Source organism: Peromyscus californicus, unplaced genomic scaffold (assembly GCF_007827085.1).
Source record: "Peromyscus californicus insignis strain IS unplaced genomic scaffold, ASM782708v3 Scaffold_6__1_contigs__length_162567912, whole genome shotgun sequence".
NCBI lineage: Eukaryota > Metazoa > Chordata > Mammalia > Rodentia > Cricetidae > Peromyscus > Peromyscus californicus.
Window position 1 is genome coordinate 67966771 of NW_026294584.1, and position 27981 is coordinate 67994751.

Here is a 27981-nt window from a genome sequence, read left to right on the forward strand (position 1 = left end):
AGTCAGGAAAACAGTTCAGTTCAGCCTGGAGCCACATAACAACACCCTGTATTTAAAAAAACAAAAACAAAAAGACACATTCCAACTGTTTTTTAAAACATAATGTCATGTAAACAAATATAATTGTCTAATATTCTTTTTTTAAAGAGTATTTTCTATCCAGAGGACACCAGATCCTTATGTCAAGAGTAGAAACAAGAAGAATCCACTCACCTTGCCTTCAAGACATTTAAAATCTGGGAAAGAGGGCTGGGGAGATGGCTCGGATGTTAATGTGCTCGCTGTGCGAGCATGAAGTCATGAGTTAGGATCCCCAGAACCCACAGCAATCTCAGCACTGAGCGAGACAGATATGTACATGCATGTGTACCTGCATGAACATACACAAATACTCCACACATGCACACAACAAAAAAAAAAATATAAATCAAGTCTAAAGGGGGCAATACATTTAAATATAAAGAGTAGGCCAGAGAGCAAGGGGGTAGGCGGGCCAGGAGCTGTGAAAGGCACAGAGTGAAGAGGGAAAGGAATCAGCAGCGTACTCAGTGATCAGAACAGGGTACTCATTCACATTTCAAAATGAATGTTTTCACAAGGCTAGTCATGGTGGTCCATGCTTTGACCCCAGCACTCCTCAGCAGACAGCGGCAGGTGGAACACTGAGTTTGAAGGCAGCCTGGTCTACACAAAGAGTTCTAGGCCAGCCAGGGATACATAATTAGACTCTGTCTCATTTTAGTTTTTGTTTTTTAAGTGCTCTGACAGTTTGGGTTCACAGAGATTATGCTTCCGGAAGTAGTTTCTGAGCTGAGCCTTCAAAGATCTAGATTCTTCCAGAGCAATGCAGTAAGGCAATAGGCATACACGGGCAAGACCAGACAGATGCTCTGGTGACAAGGTGCAGGTTACCAACACACAGGTCAGGAATGCCGACGTGAAAGCCAAGGCTGAACGTACCGTCCCAAATCCTGAGTTAGCCTAAGGAGTCTACATTAACTTGGAAAGGGAGCTGGGATTTGACTCTTGGCTCCAACATTTATTGGAAGCAAACTGAGTGTTTCCTAGACTCACCTTGTCATTGAGGTATAACTCGCCTGCTTTGATGGGCCTTTTAAGACAGAGAGGTGATGCATGGCCAGGACATCTGCATGACAGTACTCTCCGCATCTAAGTTCAAAGCTGGGCTATAACTAGTACTGTTCGTAACCATAAAAGCCACCCAAGGATTTTTAACAGTACAATAATGACAGTTTTTAAAGGATCTGCCTTACTGCCCATGGTAGACAGGAGAGAGGAAGGAAAATCCGCTCATAAGCAATGTTAGGGCAGAGTGAAATTCCGGAACTAAGGCACTGCATGGGCAAAGCCCGAGAAAGACACTGAGACAAGGGTGGAGGGAAGCAGGAATGTGGTCTGAACAGTTGTAACTGAGAAGGCAAAACAGAAGTTTCTGGAGAAGGCCAGAAAGCTGATGAATAAGTGGGTTTAGCCAGAAGAGAAACTACAGGAAGCTACAGCTCTCAATTATGAATGGGAAGCGCTTTCAGGACTCCCACAGTCCCTGATGCCTCACATCACCCCCCACCACCACTTCCAGGGGCATTCTAATCCAGCCCTCCCTGGAGCTTGAAATGGAAATGTCAATTAAGAAAAGGTAGTCCTGCCAAGAAGCTCATTATAAATTAAATGATGGGTTATCCAGACTCTCGTGCAGGGAGAAGCATCTTACTGCCCCAGAACCGGCTGGAAGTGGAAGGAAGAGGGGATGGATACCTGTGTCCTTCCTCCGGCCCTCTTTGCCACTGGCCCTTTAGGAGGCAACCACACCATCTCTTTCGGAACCTCTCCACACCCTCAGTCTCATGCAAAGATGGAAAGAGCGAAACTGCCCTTATTTTAAGGAAAAGTCGCTGCAGAGCCTTCTGGGATAAGTACTCTCTGCATTTGAGAAAAGAGGAACTACCCAAATTTCCAGCACTTTCCTACCAAGATGGAAGGCATCACTACTCAGAGCTCACTGACCACAGTGGGTAAAAGCAGTCTGATTTCTTTTTGGATTTGGATAAAAGGATGATTTCCTTTCCTCCCCTATTAAAAGCCCCCGATTGACCAGGCCCACAAACCATATACTCAACCACAAAAACCCATGGCAGCGAGAGCCTCCACCATTCAGAAACAGGATACCTGGTGTATTTGATGCTGGCACCACAAAGCTTACAGCCTAGTCTCAGACAGCATTTGCACATTTTACCAGTGAGCTCCATCACTAGGTTAACTTTGATTAAACGGTGAGACAAGAGAGCAGAGAGGAAGGAGCAAAGGGTTTAGAGTCAGAAAGATAACGAAGAGCTCTGGGAATTACTACTGACCCCGGGGCAAATTCCGGCAGTTCCCTCGGGTGGTAAAGCCTGTCAAAACGGTGAAGATTAGGACATAACACTCCTGGGCACTCCGTAGTATCTGGCCTACAGCTATTAGTCATTACTAAAAACAGATCTCAGGGATAAAACAGCAACTCCTTTAGCTGAACAACATGTCCATTGGCTGTAAAAGTGGAAATCATATTTTCATCGCTTAGAAGTAACCCAACACAAGGGAAAGACAGGCTAGAATCATAGTACTGCCCAGACAGTCTTGGGGCAATTGGTCAACCCACATGAGCCTTAATCTCCAATTCACTAAAAATGTCTAGCTTGGGCCAGGGAGATGGTTCAGTGAGCAAAAGGCAGTTGTTATCGAGCCTGATTACTGGAGTTTGATCCCTGGACCCCACAGTGGAGAGGGAGAGAAAGAAAACTCACTATTAAAGCCCTCTAACCACCAACCTGTATGCACAAACACAGGTTTGTGAGCACACACACAAATAAATCTAAAAAAGGAGACTTTAAAAAATCTAGCTAATCAGACTACTGTAGTGTTAATGATGCAATCTACACAAAGCTCCCAGTGAACACCTTGATGGTTAGTGGGTACTCATTAGCAGTAGCTAGTGCTATTTATTCATTCTTCCCAATAAAAAAGGAAAGAGATGAAATAAATATTCATATAACCATAGAGAAGTTTACATTTACTCATTCCATAAATGTGTATTGTGAACCTGCAGTGTGGTAGGCTGGGTTCTTTTTTTTTTTGGTTTTTCGAGACAAGGTTTCTCTGTGTAGCTTTGCGCCTTTCCTGGAACTCACTTGGTAGCCCAGGCCGGCCTCGAACTCACAGAGATCCGCCTGGCTCTGCCTCCCGAGTGCTGGGATTAAAGGCGTGCGCCACCACTGCCCGGCTTAGGCTGGGTTCTTAACACTGAGGCTAGAGTGAGGAACTGGACCAAACCTCCCTCCACTTTCCCAGGACTTGCATCCCAGCAGCAGGAGGCGGGCAGCTGGGGAAAAGGGTAGATCACTCCAGGCAGCTTTAAGCTCTGTGAAGAACCCCAAACAGGACAATGTGGAGTTGACGGACAGGATGGACATTTGGCTTGGATGCACAGCAGTCTGCCTGGTGGTCTTTGTGGTCAAAAAGAGGTCCTCTTTGTATGATACTTTGAGTGTGGGATGTGGATGGCCACAACTCAGACCTATGCTTACTTGTCTCTGAAATTCATCTTTTGCAGTTACAATTGTAAGATACAGTACCCAAATGCCCTCTTCCAGTAATCAGAACCCTAGGGCACTGCGACATCCAGGGGGACTCAAATGCCCCAGCGCAGTTCCCAGACACAAGGTGACAGACAAGTTTACATCCCTCTCAGCCGCAACAGTCAGGGAGGCACGCGGCTGGTTCAGAAGTGTCTGAAGGACACAAGGCAATGCCACGGGTGACACCAGAGGCAGCAAACGCCCGCTGGGCTCCTGAAGCCCCAAGGGGAGGGTTTCTTCGTCCCCAGGGCAGACACCGTGGAGCATGACGACCTGGCTTGGGAGGGCAAAGAGCGGGACGCCTGCACCGCCCGGCCCTAGCTCGCGGATGTGGAAAAGCCTCCCTCCTGGCCCAATTAAGCAGGTTTCCTGTGCCTCCCGCCCCGGCAAGACCCCAGACTGTGCCCGGGACAGCTCCTCCGCACAGCATCCTCCTGCACCCGCACTCAGGATCCCGCGCTCCGCTCCTTCTCCCGGTCCATTCCGGTCGGGCTGTCACTCAAGGGGCACAGCTCCAAGGTGAGCAGCATCAGGGTGCTTCCTCCCAGAAAACTGGCGCCGACACTGCGGGCGACCTCCGAATCTCAGGGCTGCCCCGTGAGCCGGGGCTTCCCAGGAGCAGCACAGATATACTCGGGACCCTAGACTGGCAGCGTGCCTGAACCTTCCCCGGGCCTCCACCACACCTCAACTCCAGCCCGGCGGGCGCCTTGCTGCTCACCTGAGCTTTCCGCAACTGAGGACACTGCTTGGTTCCCTGGTGCAGGCTTCAGACTGGGAAGGACGCAAACCCGGCTTCTCGGGTCCCTGCAAGGCTCAGCCGACGGCAGTTCCAACACCAGCCGCAGGAGACTGGGGCGCCGAGCGCCACTCGCCGACAGATGGTGGGCGGAAGCCCGCGCTGCGCACCGGCTCTCCTGGCGCGGGGGTCCCTGGTCCTCTGCCACTGGCCGGCGTACGATCCCGCGACCAGTTCTCAGTACTTTGCCCAGAACTTTAGGGCGCGCGCCGCGGGGCGATTAGCTGAGACGCTGGAGCTAGGGGAGGGAGCTAGGAGGAGGAGCCTGAGTCTTCCCTGGGGGCGGAGCAACATGGGAAAGGGGGGGGTGGGCGCATCAGAGTGGCTCCCACTCCCACCAATCAGGAGTCATCCGAGGAAAGGTGGTGGGGCGCTGCCCTTGGAAGCTGCAGGCGGATTCCGTGACGCCACCCAGGGTTCAGGGCGTGGAGAGGAGCGGAGGGTGGTGGTAGGTGTGGCTGGGCGGGGCAGGAGCTCCGGGCGTCCCAGAGCACTGTGCGCTGGGTAGGCTCTCAGTAAATGTTTATTGAATGACTAGGAAGAAGGTAAGGTCCGCGCGGGAGGAGCTGTTTTTAAGGAGATTCCAGGGGACTAAAGTAATCCAACAGAGGAGGATTACTAGACCACTGAAAAGCCTGAGGATAAATAAGGGCGAAATGTGTGGCGAGCCGAGGGGGTTGTAAGCACACGAGGTCGAGGAGAAGAATTGGTGTGGGAGACTAGGTTCAGACACTGGGAGCCCGGCCTCCAGAAGCAGTTGTGCAGATTGGTGCGGGGGCACAGTGTAGGGGTGAGGGAAGAAGGGTTATTTTGTTCTTACAGTCCCCGTTCAAGAGCCAGGAAAGAAGATGCAATGTAGTTGGCGATTAAAACGCAGGAGCCTCGGGCTAGATGGCCAGACCCATCCGACTTCACGTCCCACTTGCTAGAATCCTAGCTTGGATGCCAGCCACTGATAATTAGAGGTCAATTTGCAGACCGCACATGAGTCTAGCGCCTCAGGTGGCGCGGTGGCCAGGGAATGATGAATGCCAGAAGCAGATGCGACCCTGCACCTGCGGTAAAGGCACACAAGGTTTCTGCCCTCTCAGAACCTACATTTTAGAAAGGAAGCAGACGATAAACCAAAGAGAGTATACACATATAATCAAGAAAACGTTGGTGAACTGTTAGCCCTGAGACAGGGCCACGCAGAACACTGGAAGGAGTGAGTGATGGGAACACTCTTAGGGCCCCTAGGAGGAGGCTCTGAAACAGGCTCCCGAAGCGAAGCGGGAAGGGCGCTGCCACTCTTAGTCTGAGGAAGAGCTTTCCCAGCACTAGGAACTGCAGACGCGATGTATTCAACCTCTTTAAGATCCCCCTGGCCTGCCTCACCGAGCAGGGCAGTTTGCGTCTTTTGGCTCAGCTGCTGACACTCTAGGCGCACCAGAATGCCAAGTATTCGCGCCAGCCGCCACTGATGGCACTAGACATTGTCAGTCTGACCCCATATTAAGGTTTCTGAGGCGCTTTCCACAACTATATAAACTACGTTTCATTCACCACGCTTGGATATTCGCTCTCTGGAACAATCGCTGATGCGGACTCTCTGGGGCTGTCTGCTTTGGCTCTGGCAGGTGGAGGGGGTTGGGGTGAGGAATGCTTGGTTAGGACCTCAGAATCCCTAGACGCTGTGAGCCTTAGCACTCAGGTTGGAGATTTCAGTATGAATGACACGGGTATTCCTATACTACCCCAAGCCTGGCAGAGTACCAGCTGAGGAGCAGGCCTTAGAGTCGCAGAGACCACTGGGAACTCAAGGCAAACTTGCCCACGCCCAGCTCAGGCGCCCGAACCACTCACATTTTACTTCTAGTATCTTCCCCAAGACATCCTCCCTTTCCCTTTTCCTTTCCCCACTTCCAAACCACCTTGTTGCATCCTGATCCGCTTTCCTATCAGAGACAAGCCTTTTATCCCAAAGGAATGTCTTCGCTGCAGGGTAATCCAACCTTTGGACTTGGCAAACGGTGGTTATCGTCTCCAAAGTTCACACTGGAGATTGTACAATCATACATAACTAGATACATCTACACTTACATTGTGTTGGGCCTGATTCATAACTACCCCGAGTCCAATGAAGCTGTAGCCTGTACCAAATGGCCTGGTAGCCACAGGTTGGACAGACAGCTATGGTTTTACTGCTGTTCAAACTGGCATCCGGTCCCTGACTTTTTCTTCTGTTTCTTCCAGGCTGCCTGTGTGTTCCGGTTGGTCCTGGAGGCAGTTAATGAGACAGGATGAGAGACTTGTTCATATTCAGACTGCCTTGCCTCCGAGAAAGAGGAATCTAAGTGAGTCTCTTCGGTTCCACTTCCTCTTCTAAATAAGCTTCCAGGCGCTCCCGCTCCTACAAATCAAGAGGGGAAAGATTAAAGTTGAAACCCACGCAGCGTTAATTATCTTGCAAAAGCTCGTTACTGTCCTAAAATTAGCTTTCTCCACAGTCTTATTTTAGCGCAATGATCTGAATGTACTAGAGAAAGATCAATGGCTGCATAGTAAGTTGCTAGAGCTGTTTTCTGTGAACAGTTGAACAAATACTGTTGATCCTTGTAGACGCTCCACCACCGTGGGGGGGTTTTCTGCAGTTGGCTTAGTGCTTTTCTTTTTTCACATTTATCGATTTTGTGCGTGCGTGCGTGTGTGTGTGTGTGTGTGTGTGTGTGTGTGTGTGTACATGTTTGCCGCTGCATAAATGTGGAGGTCAGAGAACAACTTGCAGGAGTTGGTGCTCACCTTCCGCCGTGTGGGTCCTAGGGATCAAGCTCACTCTCGGTGCCAAGTGTCTTTTATCCGCCTGAGCCATCTCGCTGGTCTGACTGAATGTCTTTAGCCTCTGAAACTCCTCATAGGCGAGCAGGTGCTTGCCTGGTTTTGCATGTTTTCATAGTAAAAAAGGCTGATCAGACTGGAGTGTAGGCAAGAACTACATGGACTTCTAGAATTGGACCCCCAGCTTCTTGTCCTCTTGTTACGACTCCTGGTTAAGCAATCACCTTTCCTACTTTGTGAAGTGGAAATAGTCATTGGGTTTAATTGGGCTACTTAAAGAGTTTTGCAATCTGAAAATAATTGCCATATAGACTAAAACAGAGTTCCCAACCTCAGTGTGATTGACATTTGGGGCCCAACAATTTTCTTTGTGGGTAGGGATATCTAGTACCTATAAGCTGCATCTCTACCCTCAACCCACCAGACACAAAGAACATTCTGTCCTACCCAGAGGTAGCAACCAAAAATCCCCCAGACATTGTCAAAAGACCCCTGGAGGGCAGAATTGGTCCTGGCTGAAAACCACTTGCTTAGCACATAACCTATGCCAAAGAACAGGAGGCAGCAGAAATATCTGCTTAGGGATAGGATTCTGGCCACGAACCTAGGGTAAATTTTGCTTTCCTAAGCCCCATCTGCACAATGGGAACTGAAATAATACCATCTCTCGAGGCTGTCTAAGGATTAAATATAATTGTGTAAGAGCCGTTTGTGCAGTGTCTCGGCCTGTGTGCACTACCAAAATAAGCGTCTGACCTCACTGTCTTCCTGGGAGCCCGCATTGGCCTGCATGGGCTCACTGTCTTCCTGAGGAGCAGGCATTGGCCTGCATGGGCTCACTGTCTTCCTGGGGAGCAGGCATTGGCCTGCATGGGCTCACTGTCTTCCTGGGGAGCAGGCATTGGCCTGCATGGGCTCACTGTCTTCCTGGGGAGCAGGCATTGCCCTGTATGGGCTCACTGTCTTCCTGGGGAGCAGGCATTGCCCTGTATGGGCTCACTGTCTTCCTGGGGAGCAGGCATTGGCCTGGATGACCTCACTGTCTTCCTGGGAGCCCGCATTGGCCTGCATGGGCTCACTGTCTTCCTGGGGAGCAGGCATTGGCCTGTATGACCTCACTGTCTTCCTGGGGAGCAGGCATTGGCCTGCATGGGCTCACTGTCTTCCTGGGGAGCAGGCATTGGCCTGCATGCTTTGTTTGCAGCTACTCCTGTCCCTGATTCATGGCAGACAACAGGAATAAATCAAAGCTGGCTTTATCACCAAGTTCAAATAGGGCTCAGAATTCTTTTTTGTTTGTTTGGTTTTTTTTTTTCCTGGAGCTAAGGACCAAACCCAGGGCCTTACACTTGCTAGGCAAGCGCTCTACCACTGAGCTAAGGTGAATGTCCAGAATTCTTAACACTGTGTTCTGGGAAGCTATTACTGACAGAACGCACGAGTCTGTAAGGGGTGCTGAAGGACCATTCCAGGGCTAACGGGCATGAACATCCCCATTCCAGGGCTGAAAGGTCCCTAACAGCCCCAGTCTCCAGCGGTGACCACATGTGGGAGGGAGCAACAGTTGATTGATGATGTCAATCTCATCTCTTTTATAGAAGGGGAGGATCCCAAGAACAGAATTTCGGCATCTTTATCATAATCGCACAGCCCAGGGGCTCAATCTCCTGATCTCTTAAATTCTTTTTGCCATACCAGTCATCTAAGGAAGCTGAAAGCATTTTCTTGGTCCAGCGCTTGAGGCAGAGGCAGGTGGATTTCTGTGAGTTTGAGGCCAGTCTGGTCTACAGAGTGAGTTCCAGATCAGCCGTGGCTACATGGTGAGAATTTGTCTCGAAAAAACAAAGAGAGAGAGAGAGAGAGAGAGAGAGAGAGAGAGAGAGAGAGAGAGAGAGAAGCATGTCCAAAGCAGTGACGCTAGCCTATTCCTACTCATCACCCTCCTTCACTTTTATGTGAAAAAATGAATTAAAGTATTTTTTGTTGCATAGGATCACATCGGAAGCTCTCTTTCAAAAGTGTTAGTAAGCTCATCACACACACAAAAAAAAATGTGCAAGAAATCATCTATTCCTTGATTAAATATAGATCATGTACCACCCTTGTGTAAGAGACCATTCTTAGCAGGCACTTTGTGACATACAAAGATGGATCAGAGAATGTTCCTGCTTTTATTGCTTCTTACAGTTACCTCCATTGGGCAGATCAAACATGTATATAAATAACTACAATACAAACTGGAAACTGTCCTGAGAGAGGCACCAAAAATATGTTCAGAAGAAAAGATGAATTTTTTGAGAATTAGAAACAGAGAGGTACTTCTTCCGGCATGGCTTTGTTGACACTTTTAACTGATTTAAAATTTGAGCTTATTACAGTAAAGCTATCCTTGTACAGGAAGTTGCTATGTTGTTAGAGTTCCTGGTTTAGCTACAATTCCTGCTTAGTGTACTTAGACACTATCTGTGCAACTTAAGGTCAAGGTTCATTCGAATTCTAAATGAGTCATTTGTTAAATCAGATGTTTAACATTCCTGGAATGTTCTAGCTTGCTCACCTTTAGGAACAACAGCAGAACTTTCTCCCAAGCATTTGGCAGAACCAGTCTCTTAAGCTTGTTATACTGTGGGAACACACATAAAAATGAACATCACAGAGACAGAGGGACAGAACTACCCCAGGGGCACTGAATGATCTCTAAGTAGCAACTTGAGAACACACACATCTCAGCTATCTACTGTCAATACTAGGAACGGCCCACGTGAACGATAGAAAGCATTGCTTGCCAGGCTCTGCCAACCTGAGCTGCCAAGACGGCTGCTGCCCCTGCCACCATCAGGAGTCTGCCTGTCAAATCAGAAAGGTTTGGCAGAAATGCCAGGACACTCCTTCTGTTAAAAGCCACACCAGCAGAATGTGTGCTTCAGATTCTGCTGTTCTCCTTATTATATCGTTTCTAAAATCCGGGTCTACAGGAATGCACCTGACATATACATTCCAAATCACATCTGCAAATCTAGCTGCAAGAGAGGCCTAGAAAAGAATGCAATTCTGTTCTTTCTGGTCTCTGTGCTATAGAAAGGCACATGAGAGGGAAGCTGGGTCAGAAACTGAGTGAGTTAGCTAGGGATATAACTGTTGGAAAAGTACTTGCCTAGCATGTACAAGGTCCTAGGTTCAATCTTAGTTCTGCAAGTTGAATGAACCAAGCCATAGCACCTTTTATATTCATATATATATATATATATATATATATATATATATATATATATGAGAGAGAGAGAGAAAGAGAGAGGGGGGGGAGAAAGAGAGAGAAATAGAGCTTTGTCTCTGAGTGATGGCATGTATGTGGAGGTTAGAAGACAACTTTGAAGAGTTGATTCTCACCTTCCACCTTGTTGAGGCAGGGCCTTCCTTTGTGCTGTGTATTCCAGGCTGGCTAGTTCTTGAGCTTCCGGGTTACCACCCTGTCTCTGTCTCCCATCTTGTTATAGGAGTGTTGGGATTATTAATATGGGACAGCATATGGAACTCAGGTTTGAGCAGCAAGCACTTTTATCCCCTGAGCTAATTCCCAGGCCCAGCTTCCTCCCTCCCTCCACCCTTTCCTTTTTCCTTCCTTCCTTCCTTCCTTCCTTCCTTCCTTCCTTCCTTCCTTCCTTCTTTCCTTTCTTCAAGGTCCATAGCAAATATATTAGCAGAAAAGGGTTTTTGTGTGATACATCCTCTTTGATGAGTTTCAATCTATACTAAATAACCTAACATGAATCCATAGCACTTCATGAGTCTCCTAAATTCTCATTTCCGTATCCACCATTTATTTCCTGGAAAACTGTACAGATCAGGAATTACCTTTATTCTTCTTGTGGTGGTGTTAATGAGAATGGCCCATGTAGGCTCACAAATTCAGACACTTGGTCCCCAGTTGGCAGACCGTTTGGGAAGGATTAGGAGGTGTGGCCTTGTTAGAGTGGGTGTGTCACTGGGGGTGAGCTTTGAGGCTTTGAGGTTTCTAAAGACTGCACCATCCCCAGTCTCTCTCTCTCTCTCTCTCCTCTCATCAAGATGTATGCTCTCTGCTGCTATTCCAGTACCATGCCTATCTGCCAGCTGCCATACTCCTCACTCCCCCTCTAAAACTGTAAGCCCCAAATAAACGCTTTCTTCTATATTGCCTTGGTCATGGTATCTTATCACAGCAATAGAAAAGTATCAAGACACTCTAATAAGCCATTTTCTACTCTAAAGCAAATGATAAAAAAAAAAAGGCACCTACCAAAGCTCTGGTCATAGAACTCTGCCACGCTTTCCTATTGCTCTCAGGATGAAGACACAACCTCTGTGAATGGGTCTCAGGACTCCACATGGCTGGGCACCCTCTGACCTCATCTGTGCCACCTGCCCCGCCCCCTCTTCGGTTCTCCACACTGGCCTGCCTCAGCATTTGTTCCTTCCTGACATGGGTCCTGCTGCATGGTGTTCCCTCTCTCTTCCCAGCATGTGCTGTTCCTTCCCTTCCCTTAGTTAGCAGTGACTCATCCCAGGCCTCACTTGGTCATCCCTTCTTCAGGGAAGTCCCCACACACAGTGTGTCATCGCTCTGGTTGAGACTGGGAGGTTTGTTTTGTTTGGGGGCTGTTTGTTTATTTCAATAGCACTGGCCTCGGTTGAGATTATATTCACTGTTTTCTGATCAATTTCTGCCTCCTCGAGGACTGTACACACCACAGTGAGCGGAGTCTTTATGTGTTCATCTTCCTGTGCCTGCCTCAGCAGCTAGCGACAAGTTGGCCTTCAAATACTTGTTACAAGCATAAAAGGAATCGCAGAGAGTGAACATTAACAGGGGCTGACCACGTCAGGCCTAGCAGACATGACTGCTCAGGGCCCAGTCCTAGAAAGACTCATACAGCCACCTGACCGTAGAAATATGCTGTCTCCTTTAAAACTACCAAGTTGCCAAGGTTACAAAAAAATTTTATCCTTTTTTTTCTTTAATATATGCCCCAGTTCCTTAGAGTCTCATCAGCTCCACCAGGATATAAGAGGAGACTGAAGAAGTGGTCTCCTTTGTCTATACCCATCCTGCTGGGGCCCAGGTCCCTTGACCTTTCTCTATTTACAGGAATGGAAACTAGAAACCTACAGAAGGGTATGTGTTTGCCTTTCCTTGAAGTGAAAAGTCTCTTCATCTCTCCACAGTATTCTTGAGACATGGACCATAGGGTTCCATCGAAAGGAAGTGCTTTGGTCCCAATCCTCTGTTGACCCCCAGCAACCAGAGGAAGTCAGTTCTTCAGGGAAAGAAACTGTGATGCTCTTGCTCTTGTAGATGCTTAAAACAATGAAGTGAGTGTGGAACTGCAAATAAACATGTCTGTGAAGAGTGTGCACTTAGTGTAAAACAGCAGGTCACAACCTGTGGGTCACAATCTGTGGGTCTCGTATCAGATATCCTGCATATCAGATACTTACATTATGATTCATAACAGTAAAAAATTACAGTTATACAGCAGCAACAAAAATAATTTTATGATTGTGTATGGTAATATTTTGTTTGTACTCTAACAAATAAAGCTTGCCTAGAGGTAGAATGCAGAGTTAGCCACTAGAGGCCAGGCATTGGTGGCACACACCTTTAATCCCAGAACTTGGGATCTCATGCCTTTGCTCCCAGTACTTGGGAGGCACATGCCTTAAATCATGGAGATTTAAATCATGCCTTAAATCATGCCTTAAAAAAGGAGAAAATAGGAAGTGATATGGCTGGGTGGAGAGAGGAAGTGATAAGGCCAGTGGAGACAGGAGCTCCGCCCCTTTCAGTCTGAGGATTCCTAGAGGTAAGAAATCTTTCTAATGGCTGGCGGCTCTGCTTCTCTGATCTTACAGCTTTCATCCTGATATCTGACTCCAGATTTTTATTATAAAGACCAATTAGAATTCGCACTACAGTTGGGAGTCACCACAACATAAGGAACTGTATTAAAGGGTCGCAGCATTAGGAAGGTGGAGAACCACTGGGGTAAAGCCTATCAACACCTGGAGTCCTTTTCTTTAAGAAGTAAAAGTGGTTTTCTGGTGCTGATTCCGAAAGTACAGTTTCGCTGAGATTGCGTGCACATCAGTCAGTGCCCACACACAGGGACTGGTGCACACCTCACCTATGGGAGTGTCAGGCTCTTTGGAATCTCAGATACTTGGGAGGCTAAGGTAGGAGGGACAAAAGTTCAAGGCCAACCTGGGCAATTTACAGAGACACCACTCCAAGCAAAAGTGAAAAGGGCCTGGGAAGAATGATGAATGAAAAGATACTTGCCTGCCATGCACAGGACCCTAGTTCAATCCCCGGCACCACTACATGTGTATTTTTCTTGCTGGAAAAACTGTACAGCAAAATAACAGCGAAACAACAATAAAACCAATACATAATCAGAGTTAAATAGAATAAAATTGCCTATATAATGTTACCTTCTAAAAATATGTTCCATTATTCACTGTTTCCGTCTAGTATTTTTCCATGTAGCTGTAATTTTAGGATAAATACATATAAATAAGTTCTATTTAATTTGATATTATGTACATTTTCCTAATTGCTGTTCCATGATTATTAATATAAAATCATGAATTTCCCAAGGTGATCATTGTGAAAACTACAAAAAATATGAAAATGAGCATGATCTCAATAAATTTTTGCTGCCCTAGAAATAACTGCACTTTCAGTACAAGGAAAGAGGTTGGAATATGGTCTCTCCCACTTAGTAGCTCTTTCCTAAGCAAATACCCTCACCTTTTAAATTTTTGCTTCTTCATTAAAAAGGTTTTATTATTTTATTTTATTTTATTTTATTTTATTTGCATGAGTGTTTTGTCTGCATGCCTGAATGCATATCTGGGCACCACTTACATGCCTGGTGCCTGAAGAGGGCATTGAATCCTCTGAAACTGGAGTCACAGAGGTTGTGAGCAGCCATGTGGGTGCTGGGAAACAAGCCTGGGTCCTCTGGAAGAGCAGCCAGTGCTCTTTAATGTTGAACTATCCCCCCAACCCCTAATTCTTCATTTTAAAATGAAGTTCACAGTAGTTAACTCATGGTTATTAATGGTATTGAAAGTAGCAATACCATCAGCTAAGGTAGGTCCTTAGAAGATTTAATGGATCTCTGTTTTAATGATCTTCCCACTCCTACCTTTTAGAGAAATTCCGAGAATGAAGTTATGGATTTAAAAGACAGAATGTGTCTACAGAGCAAAAATGGCTTTCCGGGAGCCTGGCCTGTTGATGTGATGTGGCAGTGTGGCAGCCTGTGGCCTATCCCATCCTCTCCCACACCGCACAGCGAAATATCTAATTATACAGTGAGCTAATGGATGTCAGAAAACCTGCTTGTTTACCCCATAGCAGATCTGCTGCTTCTTTAATGAGGAGGTAGCATACGCACCTCCCAGCTAAGAGTGAAGGGAAGTCATAAGAACTCTGCTCAAGGTCAAGAAGGCTGAATGTGCTTCTTTGGACTGCCCAACTGTGTCCAACACCTTCAACCACAGCACTCCCAAATCATAAGCAGTCATTACTTTAATGAGCATGAGATTAGGGCCTCTCCAAAAGACCCAGACCTTTCAAACCACGTTCTGGTTGCATCTAGAGCCTCACTGAGTCATGGTGGGTGTTTTTCTTTGGTGGTGACTGCTCTAAGCTTGAGTGAGTGTATGCCCCAATTCTGGACAGTGCGATGTGAAAGTGACTCTGTTGAGGGCTTTGAAATAACTTGTATCCCAAATAACATGAGCTCAGAAAAGCATTTGTATAAAACAACTCATCTAACACCAGCACTACGTTGTAGCTTCTCAAGTGACTTGTCATGCTTCATATAATATTTACTTAGGTATTTATTTTATATTTCCTTTGGAATTACAAACTCTGTTTGAATGTACTTCTTTTCTATGAAACACTCCACAAATGATTTACTGAAAAATGCATAAATACATTTTCCTCAAAACTATTAACCAAATTCACTTGGCAGGTAGTATAATTATTTTCCCATTGTCTGCAAGGATTGTTGGTCTGCAGTGAGAGAAATTTGATTCAAAAGCACTTAAACGATTGCTGTGGGATGTTCTGTATGTTAAATGTGTTGCTCTAATTGGTTAATAAATAAAATACTGATTGGCCAGAAGCCAGGCAGGAAGTGTAGGTGGGACAAGGAGAGAAGAGAATTCTGGGAACAGGAAGGCTGAGTCAGGAGACACTGCCAGCCACCACAATGAGAAGCAGATGTTAAGATACCGGTAAGCCATGAGCCACGTGGCAACTTATAGATTTATAGAAATGGGTTAATTTAAGATATAAGAACTAGATAGCAAGAAGCCTGCCACAGCCATACAGTTTATAAGTAATATAAGCCTTTGTGTGTTTACTTGGTTGGGTCTGAGCGGCTGCAGGACTGGCAGGTGAGAGAGATTTGTCCTGCTCGTGGGCCAGGCAGGACCAGGGAAACTTGAGCTACAGCAACTCTTATAAAGCAATCATTTAATTGGGGTGGCTCTCTTATAGTTTCTGATGTTCAGTCCATTATCATTATGATGGGAGCATGGCGGCATGCATGCAGATGTGGTTCTGCCTGTATCTTGACCAGAAGGAAGCAAGAAGTTGACTGAGACATTGGGCAGTATCCTGAGCATAGGAAACCTCAAAGCCCGCCCCCACAGTGACATACTTCCTCCAATAAGGCCATACCCACTCCAACAAAGCCACACCTCCTAATAGAGCCACTCCCTGAGATTATGGGGGCCAATTACATTCAAACTACCACACACACACACACACACACACACACACACACACACACACACACACACAGTGTGAAATGTGTCACTATAATGACATTAATGCTGCTTTACATCAGAATTCAAATATGTCATCAAAAACTCACATGTGTCTTCTTGCTCTGCCCACTTCACCCAGGGGATTTCCTCCTCAGTTTGGATGTAGGGCAGATATGGCAGTAACCATAGTATCCAGAAAAATAAAACAAAACCAAAACAGCCTTCTTTGAATCACATCCTGCCAGCCAAAGACTTGTTCTGAAGCTCTGAACCAAGTTATGGTCATGTTTCATTGATCATGATTGGGGCACATGCCCCTGCATACTTAAAAGCAGTTATGAAACACGACAGAATTTCTATGGCAGATGCTGGGGTTTGGATCTGAAAGACAAACAGCAAACAAACAAAAAGCCTGGTATTCACATAGTAGATGCAGAAAGGAGGCAGATGTTCAGCATGAAGCACATCATCTACAGAAGCTCTCAAGGCTGCTCTCTCAGCACTTAGGAACTGGAGGAAGCCTCTCTGCCTCTGGGTTCGCAGATGCTGGCGGACACCAGCTGTGCAAGTGGACCTTCATAAGTCCACTCCTCTCTGCTCATCATCTCCAGAACTTGATGTGCAGCTCATCTACACACAAAGCCTCTTTAATAGTAAAGTGTGTTCCTGTCTTCTCAAGAGCAGGCCGGGCAGGTGCGTTTTCAAGGTCCTTAAGGTCTGGGTACATGTTCAAGGCAGGATTCTCAGGGCTTCTTCCAAGCGATGTCTTGTTGGGAAATGTGTAACTAAGGGAGCTGGTATAGAAAGTACACCCAAGACATGTGTGATGTTTTGGATGTGTGTGACCCCCCCAAAGATGCATGTGTTGAAAGCTTCGTCTCCAGTGAGCCAATGTTAAAAGAGGTGGAGATTTAAGAAGGGATGCCCGTGGCAGGTCCTCACATCATTGGGGGCACTGAAGAGATAGATAAGCGCTTATGACCCTAGTCAATCCCCAGGCTCTCTTTCTGGCTCCCTGTCTTCCCAATGATCACTTCCTCTCACTTGCTCTCCCACTGGGATGCCATCTGCCACGAGTCAATGAAGCCAGGGATTGTGAGCTAATACACCTCTTTTCTCTATGAAGTACCCAGTCTCAAACCTCTTGTCTTAGTAAGGGACAGTACAGTTAGTCAATGAAATACCAGTCAAATCAAAAAATAACCCGTGTATTTACTTATGCTTTTGTTTCCAATTCTAAAATTAATGTATTTAATTTGTGGTAGGGGGACATGCGTGGGTCAAGGAAGGAATGTGTGTGGAACTACAACATGTAGTAGTCTAGCCTCTCCGTGCTGGTCACGGAGGTGCACGCCTTTAATCCCAACACTCAGGAAGCAGAGGCGGGCAGATCTTTACGAGTTCAAGGCCAGCCACATTTACATAGCTAGTTCCAGGCCAGCCAAGGCTACATAGTGAGACCCTACCTCAAAATAAATAAATAACTAAATAAATAACTAAATAGCTAAATAAATAAGCTAACAGATAAATAAATATTTAATGACATATTTTACATAATAAAATACGCCCCAAGTATCATTTTAGCATGTAACTAATTAGACATATTGATTAATAAGAAATGGTGAGTTTGGAACCCAGTGTGCATTTCACTTCCAGACCCCTCTGTTGAGACTAGTGATATCCCAAGTGCTGGATATTTGCTATCATATGAGTCAATGCAGAGCGCTTATTCTGGTTTTTTCAGAGCAGCCTGACTTTTCAATGGTATTTGTTTCTTTGCCATATGTCTTGTCAGAACTCTTTCCCTGGTGGATGGAAATTGAAGTAGTTATACATTTTAAAGTACTTACTCATATATTAGTAATAAGCAAGAAAATAAGTCTACTGTTGTCTTGCATCCAGGAGAAACACTGCATCTGTAAACAGGGTCCATATTGGAAAAAGAGAGAGTCTGTATGGCCGGCAAACATGCAGAGAGGCACTCAGGGGCATCTCAGGGGCCTTGGCCTTGTCAGTCCAGGAGACATAGTCCCTAGTTTGGGAAGGGATTATGGCAAAATTTAGGGAGACCAGGAAACCAGTGGGCATTAGGGGTGGGAGTGAATGGGCCTAGTTTTTTAAAAGAGAAAGCTTGCTTGCATTTCTTTTTTATGTTAATCTGTGTGGGGTGGGTGCAGACCACACACTCGGTACTGAGCTTGACCCGCTGCACCTGGCCCAACCCACCACACCTCTGAATTTCTGTTTAAAATAAAGGAACCATGCGGTATATGTGAACAGCCACACAACTGTGGATGGTCAAGGGCTTTGGCACCAGAAAGGCTAGATTTAGAAAGTACTTCTCTACCAAAGGTCATTCTTGTCCCCCATAGGAGGCATTTGGGGTTACAAAAATGGGGGGAGGAGTATGTAAGTAGATGTTGCTTAACATCCTACCATGCTCTCCCACCACAATCATTGACCTAAACTGCCAATGATGCCAAAGTTGAGAAATGTTATTTTAAATACTGGTGACATCGCTGGTCATGGGCCAGAGAGATGGTTCAGAGAGATGACCTGAGTTTAAACCCTGGAACCCACATAGTGGAAGGAGAGAACCAACTTCCTCAACTGTCTCCCCTTGTTAGGATCCTGCCCTCACTCCTGCACATGCGCAGCTCAGAGTCTTGCGTCTTACATCATTAGGGGGCGCTGGAGACTACATACACGGCATGGTTGCACAATCTGCTCCTTAAAAGCCAGATGCAGACCCCACCCTCTCTCTCTGCTCTCTGCTCCCTGATCTTCTCTGCTCCCCTCTCCCCCCACCCCACCATCTTTCTCTCTCTACAGGCCTGAATCTCCTCTCTCTTTCCCCTCCCCCCCTTTCCCTCCTAATAAAGCTCTGAAAAACTAACACTGGGTTCTGTCGTGACCGTGACCTTTCCACGAGGTAACCAGCGCCGTGTGCCACAAGCAGTGCCACAACCAGCACCATTTATCATCCTTTCACCCCTGACCTCATATGTGTACCTAGGCGTGTGTACACCTACATACAGACAGACACACAAGGTTAAAATGGTAAATGTAGGAAAACATCATATCGTGTTCTGGCCTTGAACTTGGCCTCTCTGAATCTCATTCCGTCCTCTCATGTGAAGAAGGGGAGGAACCCCGTAAGATGGCACAGCTGGTAAGGGGAAAGGCATTGGCCACTAAGTGTGTTGAAGTGAATCCAAGCCCTGCAACCACCATGGTGGAAAGAGAAAACCGCTCCCACCAGATGTCTCTAACCTCCACAAGCATGCAGTGGTGTGAACACACACACACACACACACACACACACACACACACACACACACACACACACACATGGACTCACACAGAGAGTAAATAAATGTGATAAAAAGACAGGGAAAAAGAATGCCTTGCTGCAGTAGTGATGCATATGACACTGAAGTGTCACACTTGGGAAACAACACAAACAAGCTGACCCTCAGAGCTTGCTGCAAAGCTGGAGGGAGCCTGCAGGGTTAGGATATGCAAGCACTGCTCCATACGTGCCTCTGAGCCTCCAACTTGAGGGTGTTGGACTCCCTCGACCATTCATTTGGATGGGTCACTTGGACACACATACAGACCCCCTCCCAAGAACTCTTCAAAATCCGGTAGATTTATTGGCCACAGTTTGCTTTCTGGGTTAAACTGAGGTGTCATAGACAGCTAGCTGGGAGCCAAGAATATGATGGGACTGGTGGCCCAGCATCTCCAGAGAGCTCTGACAGGGAGGATAATAGCCTTACTGGATGTAATGAACCATCTAACGTCACTCTTCCTGGAACAGAAAGCCTGACTCTGCCTTTCCAGAAACACAGGATACTTAAAAGCCCCCACTCCCTTGACTGTTGCCAGAATATACAGCTAATGTGCCGGAAACTCCTTCATCAAATGCTCCTTCTACACATGTGCCAAAGGTCCTGCCTTTTTCTTTTATAAACATATTTTCTTTGCTTTTTTTTTCTTATATCAAGAAATTTTCATAACTATAATGTTAAAAAAAAACAATCAGAGATGGATCTAAATGCCAAACAGCTCCATTTTCATGGGTTCAGAATTCCATATTATTTACAGACGGTAAGTCTGAGTTGTAACTAAAAATAGCAGGCATTTATTGCTTAGGTATGTTGGCTGGGCACGTTACTCCCATTTTACAGTTGAGAAAGTGAGTCCAGAGAGGTCAGAGTGCCACAAGAGATGAGAAAGGGACAATACAGATTTGAAGCTGCAGCTGTTGGGATCTGAAGCCCGACCTGATACGCCCGCGCGCCAACCCCCCAACCCCCCAAACCCCCCCCCCCCTCCTCCCCCGCCAGCACTGCAGGGAAAGGGGCGATTTAGGAGACTAAGGATGTTGTCTGTGATTTTGCGATTTCTTGAGGGCTTTGCAGGAGATAAAGAGTACTCAGGTAGAGGAGCAGAGACTATGGGATGTAATTAGCCAGAATCTCATGTCTGATCAGCTCACACAGCCTCGGGCACTAAGTTGTCCTCCTCCATTGCTAGAATGATGCTTATTTGGATGATTATGTATCTACCTCCTCTATATTGGATTAGTGGATTTCTCGCTCTTCTTCCTTCCCACTCTCTCCCATCCCTCTGTCTCCCCATCCCTCTGTCTCCCCATCCCTCTGTCTCCCCATCCCTCTGTCTCCCCATCCCTCTGTCTCCCCATCCCTCTGTCTCCCCCATCCCTCTCTCTCCCATCCCTCTGTCTCCCCATCCCTCTGTCTCCCTATCCCTCTCTCTCCCCATCCCTCTCTCTCCCTCTCTCTTATAAGGGTTTTGTCATGTAACCCCAGGCTCAGCTCACACCTGAGATCCTCTTGCCTTAGCCTCCTGAGGGCTGGAATTACAGGCCCACTTCACTGCCCCAGACTGAATAATGATTTTTGCTAAATTTAATTTCTATCCAGGACCCAGTGCAGAGGTTGACATACACAAAGTTCTCAGAGATACTTTGTTCAAAGAACAGGTGAGTAAGCTGGGCTCAGTGAAAGGAAAAGTGTGGGCTCAGGATCCCCGTGACCAAGTTCCCAGACCAAGTTCTCAGCACAAAGGAGATTGATTTGCCCCAGAGGGACAGAGGGCGGGGACTAAGAGACAAAGTTGGGAGATAAGGAAGAGGGAGAAGGGGAAGGAAACCAGGGAAAGAGACAGGGGTATGTGTCCTGCAGGACAAAGGACTGTCTCTGGACAGAGAGGAGACAGATGTGGCTCATAGGAAAATGGTGGTTTATAAAAGTAAAGGAGAACCCCCCCTCCCATGGTAGGTTGAGGTGTTTAATTTTAATTGGGCATGTTAATTAGGTGAGCCAAAGGGGACTTTTGATTGCTGGATTTCAATACTGCTGGCCTTTGGTAGTCAGCCCCAAGGCGAGGGAGTGGTCAATAAGGGACTAGACCTTGGTGACTAGCTTTAGGAATGTGACCTAACAGCTCTTAGCAAGGCAGAGGGAATGGGGACAGAAGGGCAAGACCTGCCGGAACATGTTTGCCAGGCCTGGGCCGGCCAGCAGGAATGTGAGTTAGAGGACAGCCTGGGCAACACAATAAGATCTTAAAAAAAAAAAAGAAGAGGTAGAAAAAAAAGTCCTCAGCTTTAATTTTAGATAGTCAGTTTAAAAAAGCTCTGAGCCAACATTGTCACGGACTGCTCACCAGACATATCATCATCTCTCCTTGGTCAGACCAGAAGAACATACACTGCAGGGTGTTCAAATCCCATGGCTTCTAGCACAGCTCTGGCACCAGAGAGGCACCCAGGCAATAGTTACTTTAGAGAAAACTGAACTCCCCTGGAGCTTTGCATGGTTTTCATGGGAAAGAGTGAGAGACGTCCAGGGAATGTGGAGTGGATGGATAAAGAACTGCTCTTCCTCGGAGACTGAAAAACCCAAATCCCTCTCTGCATAGTTGTCTTGTTTTTGCCCATTTATACTCTTGGACAGTATCCGAGAGCTCCTGTTTCCCCGGGTTCTAGAACTGACCTGTTACAGATAGTCTTCGGAGCCCCCTGAAGGATGGGTGGGACCGAAGTCACCTTAGAAAAGTGACATCCTCGCCTTGCAGCTTCACGGTTCTGTGGCCACAGTGTGATTTCTCACCACTTTCGCATTCCCCGGTGAGTTTTCAGGATGCCTCCAGGAGCCTTCCATGCACGGACAGAAAGGCCCCTCAGTCACCCAGGACAGCTGCCATTTTCTTCTCTTTTGCTCTGTCTCATGTCACACCGCTGGGGCTACCTGTCCTTGTCATCGCTGTCAGCGTGAGTTATGTCCTGTTTCTGGCTGCCATGTCAACATCTCAAAGGGCTTTTATTGAAAGAGTGCCTTCAGTATTGTATTATCATTCCAGGCTTGCTCGTGAGACTTCCAATCCAGGGGGACACAGAATAGAAAGCCCTTCAGTGCGTCTTTACAAGGCTTTATAATTTACTTAAATATTTGCATATATTTACATTGTATGTATTGGTGTGATATATATATTTATATTTATATATATGTGTGTGTGTGTGTGTGTGTATATATATATATGTAGATATCACTCCAGGAAACTTAGTTTCCCATATAGTGCAGTCTCTGTATAAAGCTGAATTCAAAGAAATATAATCTACCCGCAAAACTTTCACTAAAAGGCCTTCTGATTCTTGCACACCCCCCCCCCGCCATTTGCGATGCTCCCTGAGCTGTTTTGACCTTTCCACACGAGAAATCCCAAACGCGTTCCTCAAGCCCAGGTCCATGCCTTTGCTGTGCCTTTAGGAGCTTGGCTCGTGTATATCCTCCTGATTCAGCCGTTAAGAGAGGGTGAGGGGAGGAAAAGACTCACCTCAGTGTGTCAGAGGGCAAAGGGAAGAGCGGGGAAATGCAGAGAGCGACTCATCAATACATCTCTATCTACCTAGGATGTTTGTATCTTGTAGGGGTTTCTTTGTGTGTGTGTGTGTGTGTGTGTGTTTCTGTGGGAGGGGTGCAGGCACCTGTGTGCGTGTGTGCATACATGTGGAGACCAAATAGCAGCATCAGGTGTCTCCCTTGATTGCTCTCAGTCTTAGTCTTGAGGCAAAGTCTCTCATGGAACCCACAGCTTTCCAGTTGAGCTAGACTGGTTGCCAGCAAGCCCCAGCGATGCTCCTGGCTCCTTCTGCCCAGTGCGGGTACTGCAGGTGCACACACTGTTGGGATTTTTTGATATGGGGCCTGGGAATCTGAACTCAGGCATTTGGCCAGCTGAGCTATCCCTCCAGCCCCTGTGAGGGGTGTGTGTGTGTGTGCACATGTGTCCATGCATGAGTGTATATTCCTACTTCCAGTAATGTACTTGGTGATTTCTTACGTTTTAGCTCAGAGTGTTGCTTCTTAATGCATAGCTCCTGTAGTAGTTACCTATTTCTGCCTTGGTTACAGCCCCATTGCTGCAAAGAGACACCATGCCCAGGCAACTTTTGTAAGAGGAAGCATTTAATTGGGGGCTTGCATACAGTTTTAGAGTGTTAGTCCATGATCATCATGATGGGAAGCAGACAGGCATGGTGCTGAAGCAGTAGTTGAGAGCTTTACATCCTGATCTGCAGATCAGGCAGCTGGGAGAGAGGGAGAGAGAGAGAGAGAGAGAGAGAGAGAGAGAGAGAGAGAGAGATTGGGCCTAGCATGGGCTTTTGAAACCTCAAAGCCCACTCTCTGTAACACATCCCCTCCAATAAGAACACATACACCTCCTAATCCTTCCCAAACAGTTCCACTAACTGAGAACCAAGCATTCAAACATATTCAAAATGGGAGCATTCTCATTTAAATCACTACAATTGCTATCTAAAAAATTGCCCCAAACTTAGTGGCTTAAAGTAGCATTTACGGGCTGGAGAAATGGTTCAGTGGTTAAGAGCTTCTGGCTGCTCTTCCAGAGGTCCTTAGTTCAATCCCCAGCAACTACATGGTGGCTCACAACCATCTATAATGAGATCTGGTGCCCTTTCCTGGCCTGTATATACATAATAAATAAAATAAATAAGTAAATAGCATTTACTACCTCTTGGTTTCTGTGAATGGCTTTCAGATGCCACTTCCTGCATGACCCTGGGTCCAGGTTTCACAGGAGGCAGCCGAGCTACTAGCTGAGGCTGAGCTCCTTTCCTCATGCTACTGGAAGTGAGGCGGGAGGCTCTTTCAAATGCCCTTATGTGGATGTTAGGTGCCTTAGTCCTTTGTCCCATGTCCATTGACCCCTCTGCCCCCCACCACAGTGTTGATCAGGGCATAGCAATTAGCTTCCCTCAAGGGAATTGGGGGGGGGGGCACAGAGGTTGAGGGTGGGGAAGATGGGGAGGAGAGAGAGCACTCCCCAAGAAGGAATCCAAAACTTTCTGTAACTCCATCTTGAAAGTGATAGCCTTCTGCTCCTGTGTTCCGTTCATCACAGGAGAGGCAGTAGGTTCAGCCCATCCTCAAGAAGAAAGGATTATACAAGGCCATAAATGTCAGTGAGCAAGGGCCATTGGTATGAGGCATTGATGAAGCCTACTGCTATCACCTACCTTATTCTTTTTAGTACATGGAATTCTAACACATATACTTTTTCTTCATAGTTTCTAATTTATTTCATCCTCATGTTTTGCATTTTATCTGATGGGTGTGCATTTTTCTCTAATATTTTACAATGATGTTTAACATTTTTGTCAGGACTTTTATTTTGCTGCCAACTCACCCAGAGAATGAGACGAGGTAGTATACTTTCTTCCCTGACTACATCTTCATGTTCTCAAAAACATCTGAACTCCCAGCCTGAGATACGGGTCTGAAACAGACATATGTGGCTTTGGACCATATAAGATTTGACTGGTCTGCTTTTTTTTCTTTTATTGTTGTTGTTGGTTTTTCAAGATAGGGTTTCTCTGTGTAACAGCCCTAACTGTCCTATAACTTGCTCTGTAGACCAGGCTGGCCTTGAATTCACAGAGATCCACCTGCCTCTGCCTCCGGAGTGCTGGGATTAAAGGGATGCGCCACCACCACCGCCTGCCTGGCTGGTCTGCTTTGAGATATGCTACAGGTCTTAAAAACACAGGGGTTTTCAGAGGCTTAGTGTGGAAAACAATTACATCAATGGCTTATAATTATTACATTGGTTGTGTTTTAAAATGATAATATTCTGAATATATTGGATTAAATATAGTATGTTATTAAAATTAATTTTACCTGTTTCTTTTGGCCTTTTAAATATATCTACCAGAAAAATTTTGAATCACACATTTATTACAATTTACACATTTACACTCATGTGTGGCTCACAGACGTCGGTTGCCAGTTTGCCTTGTGAGTCTACTGAACAACACAGCTGTGGGTTGTTGTGGCTTGATTTTCAACATAGTCTTCATTTTCTTTGTAATAGTTTCTTAGCTCTTGACTCAAGCACCCTTCCATTTATTTTTTGCTATGGCAATGACAACCTTAAGTAATTCTTTATATAAGTCAGTGCTGGGGATATAGTTTAATTGGTGCAATGCTGGCCTGGCATGCCCAAGGCTCTGGGTTCAAACCCCAGTGCTGGCAGGAACAGTCAGTAGAGGTAAGCTTTCTAAGTCCTTGCATATCTGCAATTATCTTTATTTTTTTCTCCTCTTGATTGATATTTGGATGCTTCAGTTTCTCTGATAATCCATTCCTGGCAGTTTTGATTCAATACAGGTAATCTGTTCATTTCTTCCCTGACTAAAGCTTACAGACTTTCTCCTTTTTTCTTGCAGTCCAGACTTCTCAGGAAGCTACACTGAGGAGTGTTTGCTTACTTGTTTGTTTGTTTTTTATTAATTCTGTTTGGTACTCAGGGGCCCTCCTTATGAAGGCTTCCTGAACTAAAGACTCATTTCTTTACTCTGAGATTTGATTTTGTTTTAATCCCACTGATTGCTTTTATCTTTTTCTAAATCTCTGGATGACCCAGAACAACACTGTTGGAAACTTCAAATCCCCCATGATGACTTTTATCTACTCTCTTATTTTCCATCACTTTGGGAAAACACCGAAGCTCAGTCTTCCCCATGCATAGGTCTTCTGTCGAGTCAATTCTTCTGCTGCTGATTGAGTTTGTGTTGTGTTATCTCTTAGCTTTCATCTTTGCTGTGGAATTCTGGAATCAAGGAAGAAAGATAAACTGATATCTTCCAGTCTGCCCCTTCCAGAGTTTGCTTATTTATTATTTTTGTTTGGGGATCCAGTAGGATTCACTTGGCCTGGGTAAGAAGAAGACAGAATAAGAGAAGGCTTCATAAGTGTGGAGTTGACTACACATTCAGGGAGCTGGAGATGCTTTGGACTTCACAATCACCAAGCTGACTGAGCCATTTCTCAGCCACCAAATTCATGGGCATCATACTTGGCAAAGCTCCATTCCTTTGACACAAAGATCTTCCTGCACCTGAGGAACTGGGACTTGGTTCTGATAGACACTTGTTATAGTCTCCTCATGCCATAGGTTGGTACAGACAGAGCTGGGAACCTGGCCAGTGTCAATCCTGACCATTGTACCCCACAGTTTCACAAAGGCAGCTCATGTACCTGTCCAGAACCTAGACAGAGCACCTCAAGAGCAGATGTGTGAATGTTCGTTGGAAAGGGCCATTTCCGAGGTCCTTTACAGCAGAACTTCTTAAAATTTTTTACTCACAATCTCAAGCCAAAGTCACTGGGTGGGCATTTTATTTTTAATGAAACAAGTCATCAATTCAAACAGTAATTTTAAAAATCAAATATTCTAATACAATATGACCCAAAGATGTATTAATCTGATAGCTACATGATTGGAATGATGTCTATAATTGAACCACTATGCTTCTGTAAGAGCAGAAAACTCTGTGTGGACACTAAAAACACTATTGTTTATAATGCAACATAGTCTGGAATCTGAGCTGAGTTGTTGCGGGCAAGTGTGTTGTTACTGTTGGTATAAGAGCAAGTTCGGTGCAAAGTATGTATACTGTGTGTTCGGAATCAAGACTGCACTAAAGTCATTAGATTCTGCCAGAAACATCTCACATTCACTAAGCGTTTGGTTTTGAATTAATTTCTGGGTTTTGCACATTGAGAAACGTTATACAATTGTCAATTTTTTCCAGCCCCACATTCAGTTACATGACCCCATATGGGTTTGCAAACCACAGGTTTAAGAAGCCATGCTTCGAAAAGTCAATTGCCACATATGTAGATCATAGCTTCAGTTGTTTGAATTTGTGTATTTAAATGTCTGTAGAGATCTGGAAGCTAGGAAGAGATTGTGGGGCAGAGAGAGGAGGAGGAGGAGGAGGAGGCCTAAAGAGGAGTGGAAACAGCAGAACACACGCGATGTGAGGGTTGTGGTTCGACTGAGAAATGTCCCCCGGGGGCTCATGTATTGAACATTTGGTACCCAGTTGGTGGTACTGTTTGGGGAGTTACCAGACCTTTAGGAGGTAGCACCTTGCTGTAGGAAGTACATCCCTAGGGGAAGGTTTAAATGTTTATAGCCCCACCCCACTTCCTATTCTCACTTTCTGCTTCCTGTGTGGATGAAAACGTGATCAACCAGCTTCTGGCTCCCACCACCATGTCATGCTTTCACCTCTGTGATGGCATCTATTCTTCAGGAACAGAACGCCATCATGAACTCTTTCTTCCCTAAGTTGCTTTGGGTCATGGTATTTTATCACAGTAACAGAAAAATCACTAATACAAAAGTAGAGGGAGAGAATGCTGGAGGGGCAAGGTTTAAACAGAAATGGGGTAGGGAAGGAGGATTAACTAAAATAAGAATATATGACGAAAACATATGGAAACTTAATTTTAAAACTAATTTAAAATATAATTCGCTGGGCCATAGTGACGCACGCCTTTAATC

The 27981-nt window shown here is 46.0% G+C and overlaps 1 protein-coding gene across 3 annotated transcripts in view; it reads right to left on the minus strand.

Moving 5' to 3' along the window:
- Positions 1 to 4646, minus strand: part of Osbpl3 (oxysterol binding protein like 3) — a 183769-nt gene extending 179123 nt beyond the window's left edge. For 2 of the 3 annotated variants that reach the window (XM_052719296.1, XM_052719295.1), the window contains exon 1: positions 4357 to 4646. The gene's annotated coding sequence lies outside the window, so the exon portion shown is untranslated. The remainder of the gene's footprint in view (positions 1 to 4356) is intronic. The other variant, XM_052719292.1, reaches the window with a different exon arrangement.
- Positions 4647 to 27981: the final 23335 nt, after the last annotated feature.